This window comes from Ictidomys tridecemlineatus, chromosome 2 (assembly GCF_052094955.1).
Source record: "Ictidomys tridecemlineatus isolate mIctTri1 chromosome 2, mIctTri1.hap1, whole genome shotgun sequence".
Taxonomy (NCBI): domain Eukaryota; kingdom Metazoa; phylum Chordata; class Mammalia; order Rodentia; family Sciuridae; genus Ictidomys; species Ictidomys tridecemlineatus.
Window position 1 is genome coordinate 155,043,413 of NC_135478.1, and position 20,302 is coordinate 155,063,714.

Below are 20,302 nucleotides of genomic sequence, written 5' to 3' on the forward strand. Positions count from 1 at the left end.
CATGGCTTCATTTCATTTTCATTTCAAAATTCTAGTTATTTATTTCTCTAAATTGTATCATAAGATCTTAAATCCATCTGCTGTCTCCAAGTCCACAAGATATTTCATGATTTCAACAGATACTTTTGTGTAGTTAGAAGTCACTGCTTTTTACTTCCTCTCCTCTGACTACAAAGGCATTGGGTTTAGCTCAAGCCTCAGAGTAAATGACAAAGATCTCGGTGGGATCCAGTGGTGGGCTTAGTAAAGGTGGTTTGGTATTCATAATTTTTGGTGTGATAAATATTTTAACGAAAGCTTGTGTAGTGATTGTACTCATTGTGGGTCATGTTTTGAGACTTTTATCAATTAGCAGTATGTTCTGCTGAAGAGAAGTGATAACATACACACCATAGCTAAAACAACTAAGCACCATCCCTCACCCTTATAAACATGAATGCCAAGGTAAGTTGCCTGGAGCTGATGCCGATGCTCAATAGTGTTAGGGATCCAGGCTCCTTCTGCATCCCTTGTGCGTTGCCATGCTTAACATGTTGACTTCCATTCTTATGCTGGTCATTTCTTGGTTCCATCATGACTGACATAACAGGAAGCAATTAAGTCCATATTCCCAACAAGAAGAAAGGAAAAGTACCAAAGATCTATGATGCTATATTTATTTTTTTTTATGGGAAAAGGAAAAGCCTTTCTAGAAGCCCAGTACAGCCAACTTCCTTTATCTTATCTTCTTATAGCTTAAGCCACATGACCAGTTCTAAACCAATAACTGACCGAAAAGAATAAGATAATTACAATGGTTCAGACCAATGGAGATTTACCTCCATTGGCCTAGGGCAAGAACCAAAAAGGACTCTGAGATCAAGGGATGGCAGGCAACTCATGAACAATCTCAATCAGTAGGGAAAGGTCATTGGGTGTTTGGAGGTAATGGACAGATGCTTCCACACCCATAATTCTACCTCATTTCTCTTCAAATTAAATAATGTTAAAAAACAGTCCATAAAGCCAAAGTATAAATTATAGCCATGGTTGGCGAAGAACATACTTTGATCTCCACCTTCCTTTGCTGCCTAACTTTTAGGTATGAGGGTTATAAATGATATCCAGATTTATTAATAACTTGATTTGTAAGGAAACTTTAGTCCCACAATATAAATGAAGTATAATATTCAGGATGTTGGCTTCGATTCTCAGTTCTGGCATATGCTAGCTATGGGACTCTTTGAGGCATGTTAACTAAGGCTCAGTGTTCTCATTTTTAAAAAAAGGAACATTATAATTTATTTTAGGGACATATGCCATAGTGTGATTGTAAAGATTAAAAGCTTTAGGAGCTTAGCACAGAAGCTGGCATCTTCTAAATGCCCCATAAATGTTTGCTATTGGGATTGTTGATTGTTATTACTATTCCTATGTTCAAGGCTGATTGGATGAATCAAATCATCTCAGCTCACTCAATAAGCAGTTTGTAAGGTGAGAGAAATGAGGAGAAAGTATACTATGTCCTCTTCAGAAATTGTGGTCTCAGTTAAGGAAGTACTTAAATTTAAAAAATTATATATAAATAATTATGTATAATATTATATATACAATTTTAATATATTATATATAAAATTATATATATGATATATACTGCTCACCTTTCATGAAATTGCTAACTTAAGTTCCAGGGAATACTTCTCAACAAATTGGGGACTTCATGGGAATTAGTACAATTTTGGGAATTTTTGGAAGACTAGAGGGAAGTGATTTCTTCTTGGATACCTTAACAAGTCAACTGCATAGTAACTACATTTTAAAGTTCAATGTAAAAGCAAGCTCCTAAAAATAAATCAATCTATGTCAATCAGATTCTGTCTATAAAGACAACGTCCATTTTTAAATGATAGTTTTAAAGCAGCCATATTAAACATTGAGTAGATTTAACTTGACCCATTAAAACAAGTCCAACTAGGCTTCATTTCTTTTTTTATTTGTTTTTTAAAAATATACATGACAGTAGAGTGTTTTTTGACATATTATATGTACATGAAGTATAACTTATTCTACTTAGTATTCCATTCTTGCGGTTGAACACGATGAAGAGTTTTACTCTTTGTGTATTCATATATGGACAAAGTAGTACCTTTCATCCAATCAGAAAAGCAAGTCATGTAAACTTTTCACAGATGTAAGATAAAAAGAAAATTGTTCAAAGAGCAAAAGGCATTGCATTTGAAGCATATGGATTCAGAGTCTTATAGTTATTTGAACAGAGTGACTTGGGATGATATAACAATTCTTATAACACTATGTTTTTCTTAGTCTCTTTTTCAAAGTATAACAGGGCTGGGGATGTAACTCAGAGGTGAGCACTTGCCTAGCATACATGAGGCCCTGGGTTTAATTCCCAGCACTGCAAAAAAAAAAAAAACAAAACAAAAAAAACAAAAAGTTTGTCAAATGTGATAAAATAACCCTTCCAACTGAATGTTCCTTGCTGTAGGGATTTTACTAAATGTCATCTAAGGATCATTAATAGGGGAGCTTAACACACCAAGAGGTTATTATTATGCAACAAACTTTATTGAGAACTCATTACATTTAAGATACTGTGCAAAGTTTGTGGAGAGTAAGTTTATTTTTGGCCATTTTGTTTTTTAAAGCTAGTACTGTAAAGTGCTAAGTTAATTGACTTCTCTCTTTGAAGGTAACATGTAAAATCTTTTCATTTTTCTATATATTTTCCAAGGGACTAAAAAGGAAAACAGCCTGGAGCAGTGGCTCACACCTGAAATCCCAGCAGTTTGGGAGACTGAGGCAGAAGGATCATGAGTTCAAAGACAGACTCAGCAATTTAGTAAGGCCCTAAGCAACTCAATGAGACCCTGTCTCCAAATAAAATATAAAAAAGGGCTGAGGATATGGCTCAATGGTTAAGTGCTCCTAAGTTCAATCCTTGGTACCAAAAAAAAAGAAAGAAAGAAAGAAAGAAAGAAAGAAAGAAAGAAAGAAAGAGAACATCTGAAATTCCAGAGCATTCCAAGGGTATATAACAGCTTGCTGGAACTTTCTTCAAAACTTGAAAAATCTAATTATTACACGTGAGAAAAGACATAAAACTAGTATGACAGGGCTCTCCTGTGCTCATTACTGAACCAAAAAGATATCTTTATATAAAATATGTTCTTCTTCTTGGTTTCAACAATTCTTATGTAATTTCTGTATTTCTAATCTAAAAATGTTGCAGTTTGTTTCTTTCACTCCGAATGAACCATCACAGTTCAGAATGTGGTTCTTTGGTATAGTTTTATTAGCACATACCATGTCAAGATAAGTTATTACCACTTTCACCTTCCGTGACATCATCCCTTTGCAAACTTGGCCCCTCTAAACCTACAGTTTGCATATCCTTTTGGGATAAAAAGTGTTGATATTTGGGATAAATATAGTCAATGGTTGATCTTTTAATTCCTTTCATGTCCAGCAGTCATTGCTTTCCCCACATAGAACCCCAAGTCACCAACCAACATCTACACTCAAAGCCTTCTCAGTGAAATGTTATCTCTCCTCCACATTCCACCATTGTGTTGGAACACTGACATTTTTTTTTCTGATAAGTGCTAATAACCAATGCCTTGAATATCTATCTCTTATGCTAACACCTGATTAATTTGAGAGCCCAATGGGAGCAAGCTGGGAACGCTTCTTATATGGGCATGTGGTCTTTCTCTTTAAGTAACACAAAGATATTTATGGTGATCCTATGGAGACCATCTCTTTCCACCATTTGCTTCCAACAAGAGCTTATAAACAATCCCTACTGAGTAGTATTTCATTTATTAAATTCTTATTGAAATATTCATAATGTATAACTTATTTTTTTCTTATTTTCCACACATGCAGTTTTATAATTTTTTTCTTCTTATTTATCTGCCGTAACTTAAGTATAAATTAGCCATGTATTAGATGCTTTGGAAACCAGTTTTGAAATGGCAGAAGGATATGTGATTGGCTGGTGGCCAAAATTTGAGATCCCACCTCCAAAATTCCTAAGAAAATAGGAAAGTCGATTATTTAAGAGGGATTTCATTATTTATCTGTTTCCTGGTAAAGTTTGAATTAGTTCCAGATAGTATACTAATATTAGTATTGCATTAATACTGTATATATCTAGTAAAGATGTTTTATAAAGATGTTTTTAAAGATTTGATTTAATTTACTTAATTTAACATTCTTTTGTTTTAGTTAATATTTGAACACATTTTAAGGGCACTAAAATAAACCAGTTTTCTTGTATTATAATTAGGACTATACTACTTGAATAGGATACAACGTAACATTTCAAATTATTGACATTGCTTTTGTTTCACAAATTTTCCATTGTTCATTATTACTTAGCATCAGCCACTCTTACTCAGTTAAAGGTAAACATAATGTTTAAATTTTCTTTCCCACCATCTTCCTCTTCCTAACCACTGATTTTCATATAGGCAAAGAATTTCCTGATATTTGTTTTTAATTTTCTTTTTTGATTATCTTAATGAAATAAGTTCCTGGAGACCAGATAAAAGGTTGTCATTTTTAGATAGAAAGATAAATCACCTGATCTGATAATATGCCCCATGCTGCCTGAGACTGAAAGTTGTACCATATAACCTACAAATGTCTGTGAGAAAATTTTCAATAAAGTCAGGCAAGAGTAAATGATGAGTGTGCTTGATTTCTTCTCTAGGGTGCTGTTTCAGGGAAATCAGGGCCAATTGACCTTTTGCCAGTTATATAAGAAGTCCCCTGTGGAAACTTGAGTTTTCTGGGACCATTTTCCAGTGATATTTCAGTAGCTTCTATAGTTGTCTTCCAGTGCAGAAGCCCAGCTAGACTACCCACCTCGGTATGACTTGGCTCACCACAATCAAAGTTATCAAGTTAACATTCCAGACAGTACTTCCTTCTAATGGCAGGAAAACCCCACTGTGGCAACTGCAAACAGAAGTTCTTTGCAGACAAAGCCCAACTAATGCAGAGTAGTGTTTTTTCTGTCATATATTAATCTGCACAGGCTTCACAACTTAGACTCTTGGAAAACTAGATTGCTACTTTTGACTGTAATTAGCTTTGAATAAATCAGTCAATAATCCATAGATTTTTTCATTTCTGTGTTAATAGATGGCTGTAAGAACTTATTTTTCTACTAAAAATTCTTGACTTGGTACAGATTAATTGCAAAGACAGAGATCCATTTTCTACTAGAAGAAAAATTAATTGTAGCAAAGAGTCATACATAGCTAACCCTTTTGAAGTTTCCACAGTTTGAATATAAAGTAGAAGTTTGTTCTTTGCTCTTTCAGCTGTCTTTTCTGAAGCATTTTCTCTCTCTTGGTGGTTTTCCTTCAAGTGTTCACAAATATGGCTAGTTTGTAAATTCTGCTTGTTCATACTACACTGTGGGTAGATAAATTTTCATCTAATGCTGTTAGAGTCTGTAAACAAGTCAGGATGGCGCCTGGCAAAATGCCAGAGGGAGTGGTTTGTGAGGTGGTGCCAGTGAGCCACTAAGTGTGGAGATTTCTTATTGGTTGACTGCTGTATCTACTTTATGTTAATTAGGATAAGCTGTGTGGAATGTATAAATACCTCTGTTGTCCTACAATAAAGGGCTCCTACTCCTGCTGTATCAATCTACACAAGTTGCTCGTCACCCCCTGGTTATTTTGCTGCAGCCGGACTACGGCATAATGCATGGTCTTTTCTAAGGGTTTTGTGTTGTTCATTATAATGTTAACAACTTTCCTTGTGTTAAATATATGTCTGTCTTGATGGTCTGGTTTAGGAACTGATTTGGCAAAGTCTTAAGTAAGAGTTTATTTACTTGCTCAGTAGATTCTCAGAGTTGCTCATCATTGGGAAATTGCATCCAGAGAAATAGTGGGGTAGAAGAAAATTATGTAAACTATGGTGATATTTACACTGAAAAAAGAATTCAGATCTTTTTAATCCTGATCTCTTCCTACCTGCTCTATCAACCACTTCATTAAAGATTTTTGCTTTATTTGTGTTCAAGTTCATTGATGAAAGTCCTTATAATATTTGTACATATTTTATGTAAAATGAAGGAGTAATAAGCAATTACATTCAGAGTATTTTATGAATATTTTAAATAAAATATGTGCATTATCACTATCTGAACTCTTAGGCCAGCATTTTACATTATGACATTAAATTTACATTAGAAGAGTGAAGCCAACACTTAAATGAATAGACCATAAATTGACTCTTAGCAAATACAAAAAAAATATAATCCCTTGAATTTTATCAGATTATGATAGAATAAAATAAAAAATCAACCTGAAAAAAAATCTACAGAAACTACATATACAAATGAGATTTAATGATACACTTTTGAATGATGAATGGGTGATAGAAGAAATCAATGGAAAAATTAACAAATTCTTAGACTCTAACAACAATAGTGATACAACATATTACAACCTCTGGGACACTATAAAGGCAATTCTAAGAGTAAAGTTTATAGCTATGAGTGCCTATATAAGAAAATCAGATCCCAAATAAACAACCTAATAATGCAAGTCAAAGCCCTTGAAAAAACAAATTCCAAAACCAATAGAAGGAAGGAAGTAAAATCAGAGTCAATATCAATGAAATCAAGGATAAAAAACAACATAAAGAATCAGTGAAACAAAGGATAGATTCTTGGAAAGGATAACCAAATTGATACATCCTTATCCACACTAATCAAAAGAAAAAGCAAGAAGACCCAAGTTAATAAAATCAGAGATGAAAAGGAGAAATCACCACAGACATCGTAGAAATCCAGCAGATCATTCTGGATTATTTCAAAAGTGTATATTTCAACAAACTGAACAACCTAGAAGACACATATACATATTTAGACATATTTGATTTGCCAAAATTGAGTCAGAAAGTCATAGAAGATATAAACAGACCAATATCTTGTAATGAGATAGAAGAAGTAATAAAACACCTCCCAACAAAGAAAAACCCAGGACCAGATGGAATCTCAGTTGAATTCTAACAGACCTTTAAAGAAGAATTAATGCCAATATTCCTCAAATTATTCCGTGAAATAGAAAGGGATGGAATACTTCCAAATTCATTATATAAAGCCAGTGTCACACTCATACCAAAACCAAATAAGAACACATCAAGGAAAGAAAGCTACAAATATTCCTGATGAACTTAGTTGCAAAAATTCTTAATAAAATATTAGCAAATTGTGTTCAACAACATAGAAAGAATATTGTATAACACACCCAGGTTGATTTTTCCCAGGGATGCAAGGATGATTTAACATAGGCAAACCAATAAATGTAATTTACCACGTAACTAGAATTAAAGACAAAATTACTTAGTCATCTTAATAGATGCAGAGAGAGCCTTCTGCAAAATTTAGTACCCATTCATGAAAAAAAAAAAACACTGAAGAAACTAGGAATAGAAGGAACCTACCTCATCATCATAAAGGCTATATATGAAAAACCCAAAGCAAACCTCATAGTAAATGGAAAAAAAATTAAAGCATTTCCTTTAAAATACAAGAATGTCCATTCTCACCACTCCTGTTTAATACAGTACTAGACATTCTAGCTGGAGAAATTAGGCAAGAGAAGGAAGCAAAAGGGATAAAAATTTAAAAAGAAGGAGTCAAATTATCACTGTTTGAATGTAATATGATCCTATATTTAGAAGATCCAAACAAACTGTGCCCAAAGATAGCTGGAGCTAATAAACAAATCTGGAAAAATAGCAGGTCACAAAATTAGCATACAAAAATTAATAGCTTTCTTATATAACAACAATGATCTGCTGAGAAAGCCAACAGGAAAAAAAAATTTATTTAGAACAGCCAAATCTAACCAAGGAGGTGAAAGACCTCTAAAATTCAAACTATAGAACACTGAATAAAAGAAATTGAATTGTCGGAACCGCCCTTCTGACAGAGGTTGAGGAGAATCACTAGACCAGCTAGTGAGTGTCTCCGGACTGAGTGAGAGGGTGAGTGTCGCCACCCGCCCGCCACCCTGCCTGGCAAAAATCACAGAGTCGGGAGTTGAGTCAGCCGAGATGGTGCAGCAACTCAGTTTATTGTGGAGGGAGAGGATTTATATAGAGAGAGGAGAAGGGAGGTGGGGGCAAAGGCAGGGGCCAATCAGAGATCGGAGAGTCCCCCAGATTGGGGTAGCCTAGTTGCAGAAACAGAGCCCTGTTACCCTAGTTACAGAAACAATACCCCATTAGGTATGTGTGCCCCGTTGCTGGGGAGTTATTCTTTGTGTTTGCGGAAGCCATATCTTGGGGCCATTCAGGCAAGTATATGGAAGCCATTTCTCAAGCTCTAACTGTCAGGTACGTGGAGAATCACAAAACCAGAATCACAAGACTGGGGATTTCTTTTTCCCCAGCAATTGCACTTCCGTGGTCAGCAGAGGTCCCAACATTGAATAAGACTTCAGAAGATGGAAAGACATCTCATGTTCATGAATAGGCAGAATTAATATTGTTACAATGACCATACTACCAAAAGCAATATACAGATTCACTGTAATTGCTATCAAAATGCCATTGACATTCTTCACAGAACTAGAAAACAATAGTCCTAAAAATCATTTGGAAGAATAAAAGACCCAAAATAGCCTAAGCAATCCTAAGCCAAAAGAACAATGCTGGAAGCATCACAATACCTGACTTCAAATGATAGTAACAAAAGCTACATGGCAGTGGCATAAAAATAGACATATAGACCAATAGTATAGAATAGAAGGTACAGAGACAAACCCACACTTCTATGGTCAGCAGATCCTTGATAAAGGTGCCAAAAATGTACAGCAGAGAAAAGATAGCCTTTTTAACAAACGGTGCTGGGAACACAGGAATATGTAGAATGAAAGTAGACCCTATCTATCACACTACACAAAAATCAACTCCAAATGGATCAAAGAATTAGAACAGGAATTATTCAGGAATTAGAACAGAAACTATGCAACTGCTAGGAAAAAAAAAAAACATAGGTCAACACGCCAGCATATAGGTACGGGCAATGACTTTCTCAATGGGACCCCTAAAGCTCAGGAAATAATGCCAAGAGATAATAAGTGGGATGGCATTAAATTAAAAGGCTTCTGAACAGCAAAGGATACAATTAGGAATGTGAAGAGAGAATCTACAGAATGGGAGAAAATCTTTACTAATTACCCTTCTGACAGAGGATTGGTATTTAGAATATAAAAGGAACTCAAAAAACGTAACACCAAAAATTAATAAATGAGCAAATAAATCAGATACTTCTCAAAAGAACAAATGCAAATTGCCAACATATATATGAAAAAAATGGTCAACATTGTTAGGAATTAGGGAAATGTAAATCAAAACTAAACTGAAATTTCATCTCATACCAGCCGGAATGGCAGTTATCAAGGATACAAACAATAAGCCAGCTGCAGTGGCACATACCTATCATCCCAGCGGCTCAGAAGGCTGAAGCAGAGGATCGTGAGTTCAAGGCCAGCCTCAGCAACTTAGCAAGGCCCTAAGCAACTCAGTGAGAACCCTGTCTCTAAATAAAATACATATTCAAAAAAGGTCTGAGGATGTGGTTCAGTGGTTAAGCACCACTGGGTTCAATTCCCAGTACCAAAAACAACAACAACAACAAAAATTGAATTTCCTCAAAAGACTAGACCTGGAACCACCAGCTGACCCAACTATATTACTCCTCAGTAGTTGAAGAACTAAAGTCATCATGCTATAGTGATACATATATACAATTGGTTAACAGAAGAAGAGAAGACTTAGCCATGTTATATAGTTGCCACTCAACAGCTTCAGTGCTATTTGGGGCATACCTGAAAAACAGTGATAAAGTAAAATCCTTCCAGTGGGCAAAACTTCAAGCAATGCACCTGTTTTTTCACTTTTCTCGGAAAGAGAAATTACTAAAGGGGATTATATACCGACTCATTAGCTATGGCCACTGGTTTGGCTGGATGACCAGGCAATTGGAGGGAACATGACTAGAAAATTTAAGACAAAGGAATTTTGGGGAAGAGGTATGGGGAGAGACTCTGAATGAAAAAAAAATACCACTTAAAATGTTTGTGTTCTATATATGTCTTATCGGTCTATGGTATTATTCAAGTTCAAGTTTTTTGTTGCTTTTCCATCTAGTTGTTCTACTCATTATTAAGAGGGGATATGAAAGTCTCCTACTATTATTGTTTTTCTGTCTATTTCTCCCTTAGTTCTCTCAAAGTTTTTATATATTTAGGAGTGCTGGTATTGGGTACCTGGATATTGATAACTATATCTCCCTGTTGAATTTACCATTTTATCATTATGTCATTTCCATATTTGTCTCTTGTCACAATTTTTTACTTAAATTCTATTTTGATTGATGTTAAGTATAGACACATAACTCTATTTGTATGAATTTTTTGCATGGAATATCTTTTTCTTTCTTTATCAATTTACCCTATGTTCTTAGATTTAAAATAGGTCTCTTATAGATAGCGCAAACCTGGAGCCGATTTTTTAAAATATTTAAAAATTTTTTTTCTTTTTGGTTATACATGACAGTAGAATGTATTTTGACCTATCATACATACATGGAATATAACTCCCCATTCTTGTGGTTGCTTATGATGTGGAGTTACACTGCTCATGTATTCATATATGAACATAGGAAAGTTATGTCCAATTCATTCTACCATCTTTTCTATTCCCATCCCCTTCCCTCCCCCCAATTCCCTCCTCTCCAATCCAGTGAACCTCCAATCCCTGCCTGTCAACTGCCTATTGAGAGTCAGCATTCACATATCTGAGGGCATGATAGCTTCCAGTTCCATCCATTTACCAGAAAATGCCATAATTTCATTCTATTTGTATGGCTGAGTAATATTCCATTGTGTATATGTACCACTTTTTCTTTATCCATTCATCTACTGAAGGGCACCTAGGTTGGTTCTATAGCTTAGTTATTGTGAACTGAGCTGCTATGAACATTGATGTGACCATGTCAGTATAGCATGTTGACTTTGTGGAGGTCCTGGGAATTGAACTCAGGGGCACTCAATCACTGAGCCACATCCCCAGACCTATTTTGTATTTTATTTAGAGATAGAATCTCACTGAATTGCTTAGCACCTCACCATTGCTGAGGCTGGTTTTGAACTCATATTTGTATCTGTGCCTTTCCCTCAGACTTGGAAAATTTCAGCCATTATTCATTTAAACAGCCTTTCTATGTATTTCTCACCCTCTTTTACTACTGATTTACATAATGCAAATATTAATTCATTTGACAGTGTCTCTTAAGTCATTTGGGCTCTGTTCACTTTTCTTCATTCTTTTTTCTTTTTGTTCTTCTGATTGAATAATTTGAATGACCTATCTTTACATTTGTTAATCCATTCTTCTGCCTTTTGTTCAACCCTCTAGTGAAATTATCAATTTGATTATTATATTTTTCAGTGCTAGCATTTTTTTTTTACTTTTAAAAATTGTCCTTTTGTGGATATTGTCATTTTGTTCAAAGATTGCATCATTGATTTCCTTTAGTGCTTTATCTGTGTCTCCCATTAGTAGCCTTAAGCATATTTAAGACAGTTGTTTTAAAATCTTTGTCTAAGAATCATGATACATGTTTCTTCAGGCTGTTTCTGGAGATTTATTTTGATTCTTCATATGTTTCCCTATTTCTTTGTATGTTATGTGATCTCTCGTTGATTATTGGACGTTTGAAAAAATAGCCACCTCTCCCAGTCCTTGAAGACTAGCATGAATGTCCTTTACTGATTAGTAGGACCCTGAGACTTGAGTTTAGCTTGGGAAACCGTAAGTTTAGCTTGGGGAGCAATATTCTCAAGTCTTTTTCTGGGCATGGATTCTGTTTGAGCTTATGGATATGCTTTTCTTTTGTCCTAGTTGCCTTTGAATATTTTAATTTTCCAAAGAGTCTTACTCAAGTTTCTTGGGGTCTACATATTTTATTGATTTCTCCATCTATAGTCAATTTCTTGCTCCCAGGTACTTTCAAGTCCACAGTATTCTTATAGTTTTCACATGCCATGATGCCCACCACTACTTTTTATGATTTCCAACCTTTAAACTATGCCACTATTTATTTCCCGGGTTCTGAGTTAGATAAAGTGATAACATTCCTTTGTGCAGCTCACAGATAGATCAAAACTTTAGAAACAAGTTTCCTCCCTCTTTCTGACCTGAGTGAGGGATCAAGGAATTGGACTATATTGTGGACTAAATCCATATTAATTTGAAGGTCTGTTTACCTTCAAATTAATATATAATTCCCAATCTGATGTTATCAAAATGAGACATTTGGGAGTTAACTACTTTTAGATGAGGTCATTAGAATGGAGACCCTACGGTGCAATTAATGCCCTATGAGGAGAGGAAGAAACATCAGAGTTTCCTTTCCCCTCATGTAAATGTGCAGCAAGAGGGTAATCAGTTGCAAGCCAGAAGAGGGCACTCACCATAACTAAACCGCGCTAGCAACTTAATCTGAAACTTCCTGGCTCCACTCTTGTGATAAGTAAAGGTTGTTTAAGTCATCTAGCTTATGGTATTTTGTTATAGTAACTGAGCATACTCAGATCATTTTCTTCTGACCTCAGTACATGGAGTGGAATAAGTGTGGATGAATAAAAACACAAGAGAATTTTCTACGATTTGATTGTGGCTTTTTCTTTATTGGGAATTTGTTTGATTCCCATAGGTCATTGACTTGTTTATAGAGCTCCTATGAAGTTATTTTGTTAAGTCCATAGTTGTTTATCTAATATTTCTGTTAGGAACAAATTCTTAGAGCATCGTCTTCTACCACCATGCCAATGTGATCTCTCCATAATTCAGAGTGTTTATTTTCAGAAGTAGGAAATAAGATATAATGAGTTTGAACATGATACATTAGTGGGAGTATAATTATAATTACCTGGGAGTTTTCCAAGTTGGTCAAATATTTAACTAATATTTTAATATAAATTAATAGAAATGCTTCATTTTTACCAATTCATGAATTTGACTCCACAGGCTATTCTTTTCATAGGCAAATATCCTGAAATGTACATGGTGAATAGCCAAGTTTTATGCCCATGTATATATACTCTACATGTATACAGAGACATTCTTGAGAAATTACAAATCATGGTCTTGTAACAAACACTGTGTTTTTCATATATAACAAATGCATTATTTCCTAGTGCCCCAAATGAAAATTTGTAAATTACATCCAGGAACTCATCAAATCTGTTAGATGAATTATGTAATTCAATTTGGCAAAATTTTTGCACACAGCACAAATAGTTTTCTTTGGTTTTCTTGGATTCTGTTCTGAGAAGGAGGTAGCTGGAAAAAAAAGTGAAAAATTACAGGATATGATTCATAAAAATCCCACATCTTTTTTGTGTGCTTGTACATTCTTTTTTGAGGGAAAATGTTTTTGTCCCACAGCAGTGGTTCCTCTTTCTTTCAATGAGTACTTTTTAGTCAGAAAGATATCCACACACAATATATTGAAATGATTCAAAAAAGGGATATCTCAAAACAGAGGACACATGTCATTGAGCAGCTATAAGTACATGCAACCTATTTATTAAATCTCTTTTTCACTAGAAAAGAAAGTGAAGCCTAAACTTGAACACGGCCACAGTATATACTAGAGAGCAAAGAAATGAAACCTCAGCTTTGTACGTCCTGCCAAGCATTAGCCCATGTCTTTCACCCTCCAACATGTAATTGGTATCTGTTTTCCTGTCATGTTTTGAGAGAGAAGAAAATGATGCCCCTGTAATCCTATCCTCATTTCTGAGTTTCAGACAAGTGGCACTCACTAGTATTCCTTCCTCTTTTCATTTGCTGCCAACAGTAAGATTAAGCACATACACTGAAAGAAAGGACTACCAGCACTCCATTATTAGAGGTAATTTTCAGAGGTCGAAGTAAACATCAAATAATGAAGAGTAATTAGATCTCTGTACATGGTCTATCTGTTTTTACCTTTTGATTTCTGTCTTGAAGCAGCCTAAAAACACTTCATTCACATTTGTTTTATTAAAAACTATTATGGCACAGGCTGCTCATTATCCGGACGGAGGAGTGCTCTTCAGTAATGGAATTCTGAGTAGTTTCAGAAGCTGAAGTATCAATTTCATGCATATGAAAAATTCAGACTATCAGAACTAAAGGGACTATAGAGTTCAGGTATTCAATCCTCTCATTTCATAGAAGGAACCAAAAACCACTTCCAACAATGTCTATGTCAAGGATCTTATAAACTGCAACACTCTTGACATTAAGTTCAAGAGCAGCTGGACAGAATTTTCTTTTAAATGTGCAGCTATATTTATTTAAATTAGAAAAATATCCATGCACCAAAAAGGAAGAAGGCAATGGAAAAGAGAGTGGCAGATGGAGCACTGATGCTATTGTTGGTTTAAAGAGGTTGGGAGGAATGGCAGTCTGTGTAACCCAAGGATCTTTGTTTTAGTGCAGAAAAGGAGATGAATACTTGAAACTTCTTAAAATAGAGAATTGGAACTGAGAAACCAAGCCTGTCACACATGTTCATAATTAACCCAGGATCCTTGAAAGGCTGTCCCCTAAGTGTTGGGATAGATTCAAGAAAAATCTGCCAGCAAACAATGGAATCACAACAAATAGGTGGCTGTTTCTTCCTGGAAACTGGGTGGGGAAAAATATTTCTCCTGAGAACTGTTAAGTCTAGACCAAGTTTTGTGATGTTAATTCACATTAGTCATGTGGTCAGAGAATCCATAAACAGAAAGACAAGCATTAAAATGGTTGTAGGTGGTAAAACTGCGGGAATGTCTGTCCAATGGAAAAGCAAAATTGCCTGAGAGGAATATGCCCTTAATCTAGATAACAGGGAATTCAATTGATAAAAATATTACCAAAAATGAGTTCAGAATTTAAAAGCAATTAGGGTAAATTAATAAAAGTAAGTACTTGAGTATTTAGATCAAAGAGAATTAAAATAAGAATGTGTAGAAAATTTATAAAAATGATAAAGTAAGATAATAAGACACTAGAATAATGGAATACTGAAAAAATGAGTATGCTGTTAAAAATGAATGAAGCAATTCTTGAAAGTTAAAATTTATAGGATAAAAATGCATGAAATTAGACCTGGACAATGAAAGAAAATTGCTGAAATGGCAGCATGAAATGGCAATGCAATGGAAAATATGAAATACAAATTTACCAACAGAGGTACAGTGAAGACTTTTATGTGTCTAATAAAAGTTATGTCTAATAATTATTAGTAAAGAAAGGAATAGGAGATTGTAAGAGCTATTGTCAAACATAAGTAACTAGAATTTTCCAGACCAGAAGAAATGATTAAATCTTCAGATTTAGGAAACATCTCTTGCAGGTTGAATATAAAATCTCAGCTGCTTATGAAGAATATCTGAATAGATATTTCAGAGAGGAAGAATAAAACATAGATAACATTCAAAGGAGCAACAATTAGGCATTTGAAGACATCTTGGTGATGAAAGTCAAGGCATAAATTCGATAATAAGATAAGGTTATCATAGTGTTGAAAAAAATCATTGGTAGTCCAGAATTCTATACCATCCATAATATCATTAAAGAATGAGTATAACAAATAAATATATTCCAAACAGGCAAAATAGGAGTAAGTTAATTATTCTCAGCCTGAAAGTAAAAAAAAACTGGGGTGAGCAAAGTTATCAAGCAAATAAATTACCTAATATGACAAAATCTTGATAGTTACTGACTTATTATTTTTTGTTATTATAAATAAAATATATTAATAGTCATTTGTACACAACAATAACTGTCATAAACAAAATCAAGGCTTACAAAACAAGGGAAATGAATACTAAACAATAATGATGTGTGGGCAACAGTACAAAATTGAAGGTTCTCATAATCTGCAAGAGGAGAGTGGAAGAGACATGATAACACGTTGGACTTTCAAGTGTAGGCAGCATTTTAATAATATAAGTTATCACTAAAGTAGTAGAAATTTAATGTATAATTATCATTAAATGGGAAAACTAAAGAAGATAAAAGACTTATCAAATGTCACAAACTAGGGCATTATAGAAATAAGGCTGGAAACCAAAGTCTGGATTCTGAGGCTAGAATTTTCTTCTCTGGAAATACTCTGACCATGTATTTACCAAACTTAAATATTTTATGGTGTAAGTAAGCAAGAGTTGTGTTCTTAGTTGCATTTTTTGTTCTTTTTTGGGTACTGGGGATTGAATTCAGAGATACTTGACCACTGAGTCACATCCTCAGCCCTGTTTTGTATTTTATTTAGAGACAGGGTCTCACTGAGTTGCTTAGCACCTCACTGTTGCTAAGGTTGGCTTTGAACTCACAATCCTCCTGCCTCAGCCTCCTAAATCACTGGGATTACAGGCATGTGCCACCTTACTGGCTTCTTAGCTGCTTTTAATTCTAATTCTTAAAGCACTATTTCTTAAAGAAGTAAATGCCTGACTTGGTTGATCTTATACACACACACACACACACACACACACACACATACACACACACTTGTAAAACTCTGTTAGATTCTTACATGGGGCTCCATATATTTTTCCATTCACTTCCCATTGAATTTAAAAGGTGTAGTTACAAGAAGGAAGTATTTCATAGCATTTGTCAGTCCTTTATAAATCGGAAATAATTGTAAAGCAGAGATTTTGACTTCTGTGGCTTTTCGGTTGAATTTAGTTTAGTGGAAGAGATGGACATGTATGTAACTAAAAAACAAAAAAAAAAAGAAAGAAAAAGGGTAGGTGATTATTAGAATGCATCTGGTTAAGAGCAGAATTTTAAAATGGAGAATTTAAAATTTCAAAATGGCAGCATTGTTTTAGTGGCACAGAAAAAACCTCTAACTTCATGTCTGATGAGGGTACTACATTCTCTCAGGCTTTGGAATCTGATGAAAGAATTGAAAGTACTGCTTTATTTAAGATCAGTGTTGTAAAAAGTAAGAGGTCAGAAATTATGTTGTATAAAAGGGCAAATGGAGAGAATTAGAAATGGTTATCGCAGAACTTGACTATTGGGACTTGAAAGAAATCGTTATTAGTTGTTATTTTAAAAATAATGAAAGAAAAGCAAGTGACTAGAATTTAGGGAGAAATTTCTAGGGAGATTTTTAGGGATTTCTACAAAATTAATATTCTGCATTTCTAAGTTTCAACACTATCTGCTTTCATTGAATATACTAGTTTGGACACCAGTAAAGAAAATGGACTCTTATGTAAGTCATCATGGAAAATAGTAATGGTAGTTTCTCAAAACATTAAAATTAGAACTTCCACATGATCCAGCAATTATAATACTGGGTTTATATCTAAAGGAAATGAAATCAGTATCTCAGATCAGTATCTCTCAAAGAGACATCTGGCCTGGCATGGTAGTGCATGCCAGTAATCGCAGCAACTCAGGAGGCTGAGGCAGGAGAATCCTAAATTCAAAGAGAGCCTTCGCAAATTAGCAAGGCCCTAAGCAACTTGGTGAGACCCTGTCTCAAAATAAAATTTAACAATGACTGGGGATGTGGCTTGACGTCTAAGCCCATCTGGGTTCAATCTCTAGTACCAGCCCTCCCTCACCAAAAAAAAAAAAAAAAAAAAAAAAAAAAAAAAGCATCTGCATGCTTATGTTTAATGCAACACTAGTCAAAATAACCAAGAACCAGCAGTGGTGGCACACACCTGTAATTCCAATGGCTCAAAAGCCTGAGGCAGGAAGATTGAGAATTCAAAGCCAGCCTCATAAGCAACTCAGTGAGACCCTGTCTCTAAATAAAATACAAAAAAGGGCTGGGGATGTGACTCAGTGATCAGGTGCCCCTGAGTTCAATCCCTAGTACCAAAAATAAAATGAAATAAAACAAATAACTAAGAAATGTAAACAAACTAGGTTTCCATGAACTGATGAATGGATAAAAAAAATGTGGTACTTATACACAATGGGATGCTGTTAAGCTTTTTTTTTTTTTTTAAAAAAAAAGATAAAACCCTATCATTTGCAACAACATGGACTGAAATGGAAAACATTATGTTAAATGAAATAAACCAAACACAGAAACATAAATACCACATGATCTTATTTGTATGTAGAACCGAATAAAGTTGACACCACAAAAGTTGAAAGTAGAATAGTAGGAGAGCAGGGAAAGGGAGATTTGGTAAAAAGGTGGTCAATGGATAGTAAGTTATAGTTGGAAAAAAATAATATTTTATGTTCTTTTGCATAGTAGGGCAACTACTGGTAACAATAATGTACTGTATATTTCAAAATACATAGAAGCTAAAGGGAAGGATTTTAAATGTTTTCATCATAAAGAAATAATAAATTTATGATAAGGTAGATATGCTTTACTCTGATTTGAATATTATACAATGTATTCATGCATTGAATCATCACATTATTTCCCATAAATATATATAATTTTTATGTCATCTAAAAGATTTTTAAAAGAATTTAAAAAGAAGATGAGCCTTGTTCTGACATAAAGTTTCAATTTTTTCATGTATTATATTACTCCTCTCAGAGGATTATGCTGAGATATAAATTAGAGCAAAAGATAAGTGTTAAATAATTATTAATATTTTTATTTTTAGAATAAGTAGAACAACTGAAACAAAATATATTTAGCAAAGGAGAAAAAAAGTAAAATAATGCACTAAAATACATTCTTAAAGGAAATTACCTCATTTTATGTGGATTTAAAGTCTACATTCAATTAGGAATAAATCTTCATAAGTATATAATTAAATTGTTATTAAAATAATCACTTTATTGTATCATTAAGTTGATTTTATTTATTATATACTAATTTTTAAATCTTATTGTTTTGGAAACAAATCAACACTGGAAAAAATGCACAGGGAATTATATCATATTTTAAATGTACTATGTAAACTTTTGACATGGAATTCATAGTGTCTTTTCTAGATCCACTAAGAACTTCAAATTTAACTTGATCTGAGGTGAATGCAATTCTCTTAATTTCTTCAATTTTTAAATATTAAAAGGAAATTTATTCACCTCTTATCTTGAATCTTGCTTCCCAATTGTTATAACATTTAAAAGACTAGATAAATCTTTTCCAAAGTACTTATTAAGATGTGTTAGGAATGATCCATTGACGGTCAACCTGGAGGACTGTAAGAATGAGCTCAGACCATTGATATTGGAAAGCCCAGGAGTAATTCCATATTTGCAAGGACTGTGAGTTCAATAATTTTCTAAAGCACCATGAAAGTGTTAAGTTAATGATAGAAATTCATTAGACTTCTATTTTCAACTATAATCTACTCTTTTAAAAGGAACAGTTTGACATTCATTCTTATTTTTCTACTTATACTCTGCTGTTGAAGTTGCTTTCTTTTCACCATGGAAACTTAAAATAAACAAAGAACCATGAAGTAACATTTGCCATTTGACAAATCTGATTAAACCAAAGGTGTTTACCATTGAAACAGACTCTACTCACTCACTCCATCTCAGGTTTACTTTCTGTTAGACAAAATATTACTATCTTTTCCTAAAATGAACCCAAACCATTGTCCATTGGAAACAATTATGCTTTAGAATGTTAAACATTGCAGGGGGTTCTAAAATACAAAACTATGTATTGGTTTTGGAATAGATTTCAGGAGTTTTTGGAGTATGTGCTTCAAAGACATCTTAGAGTTATTGGCTAGATTTTTAAAAAGATGTTGAAATCAGGAAAGAAAGAATTGTTTTGTAACTTGTACTTACTGTACAAACCTAGCCACAATTACTAGACCCATTTAAGATGGTAATTCAATAAAATGTTAAGGTTAGCAGAGATTGAGCATACAGTCTATTCTAAAGGTTAATTGTAGTTTTGGGTTAAAATATCTTTAGTATGCCATCTTTGACATATAATTTATGCCATTTGGAAAGAGGACAGACTTTAAAGCTAGACAGACATAGATGAAGATCAAATCCTGTCTCTTACAGTCTGCAATAGATGAGGAAGTTAACCTATTTGATGCACGGTATCCTCACTGGAATTTGCAAGTATTAACACACATGGTATAGAGTTCAAGTGTGGTGAAGTAGAATTCTGGTCAGTGTTTAATAGAGTAACAGGCACATGGTTGGTGCTTAATCTATGTTAAATCTTATTATTCTTTATCTTGGCCAGCAAAACTACATTCAAACCAACAACTCTTTTAATTTTCTTTCTTTTCTTTTTTTGTGAGCTCTCATTTCA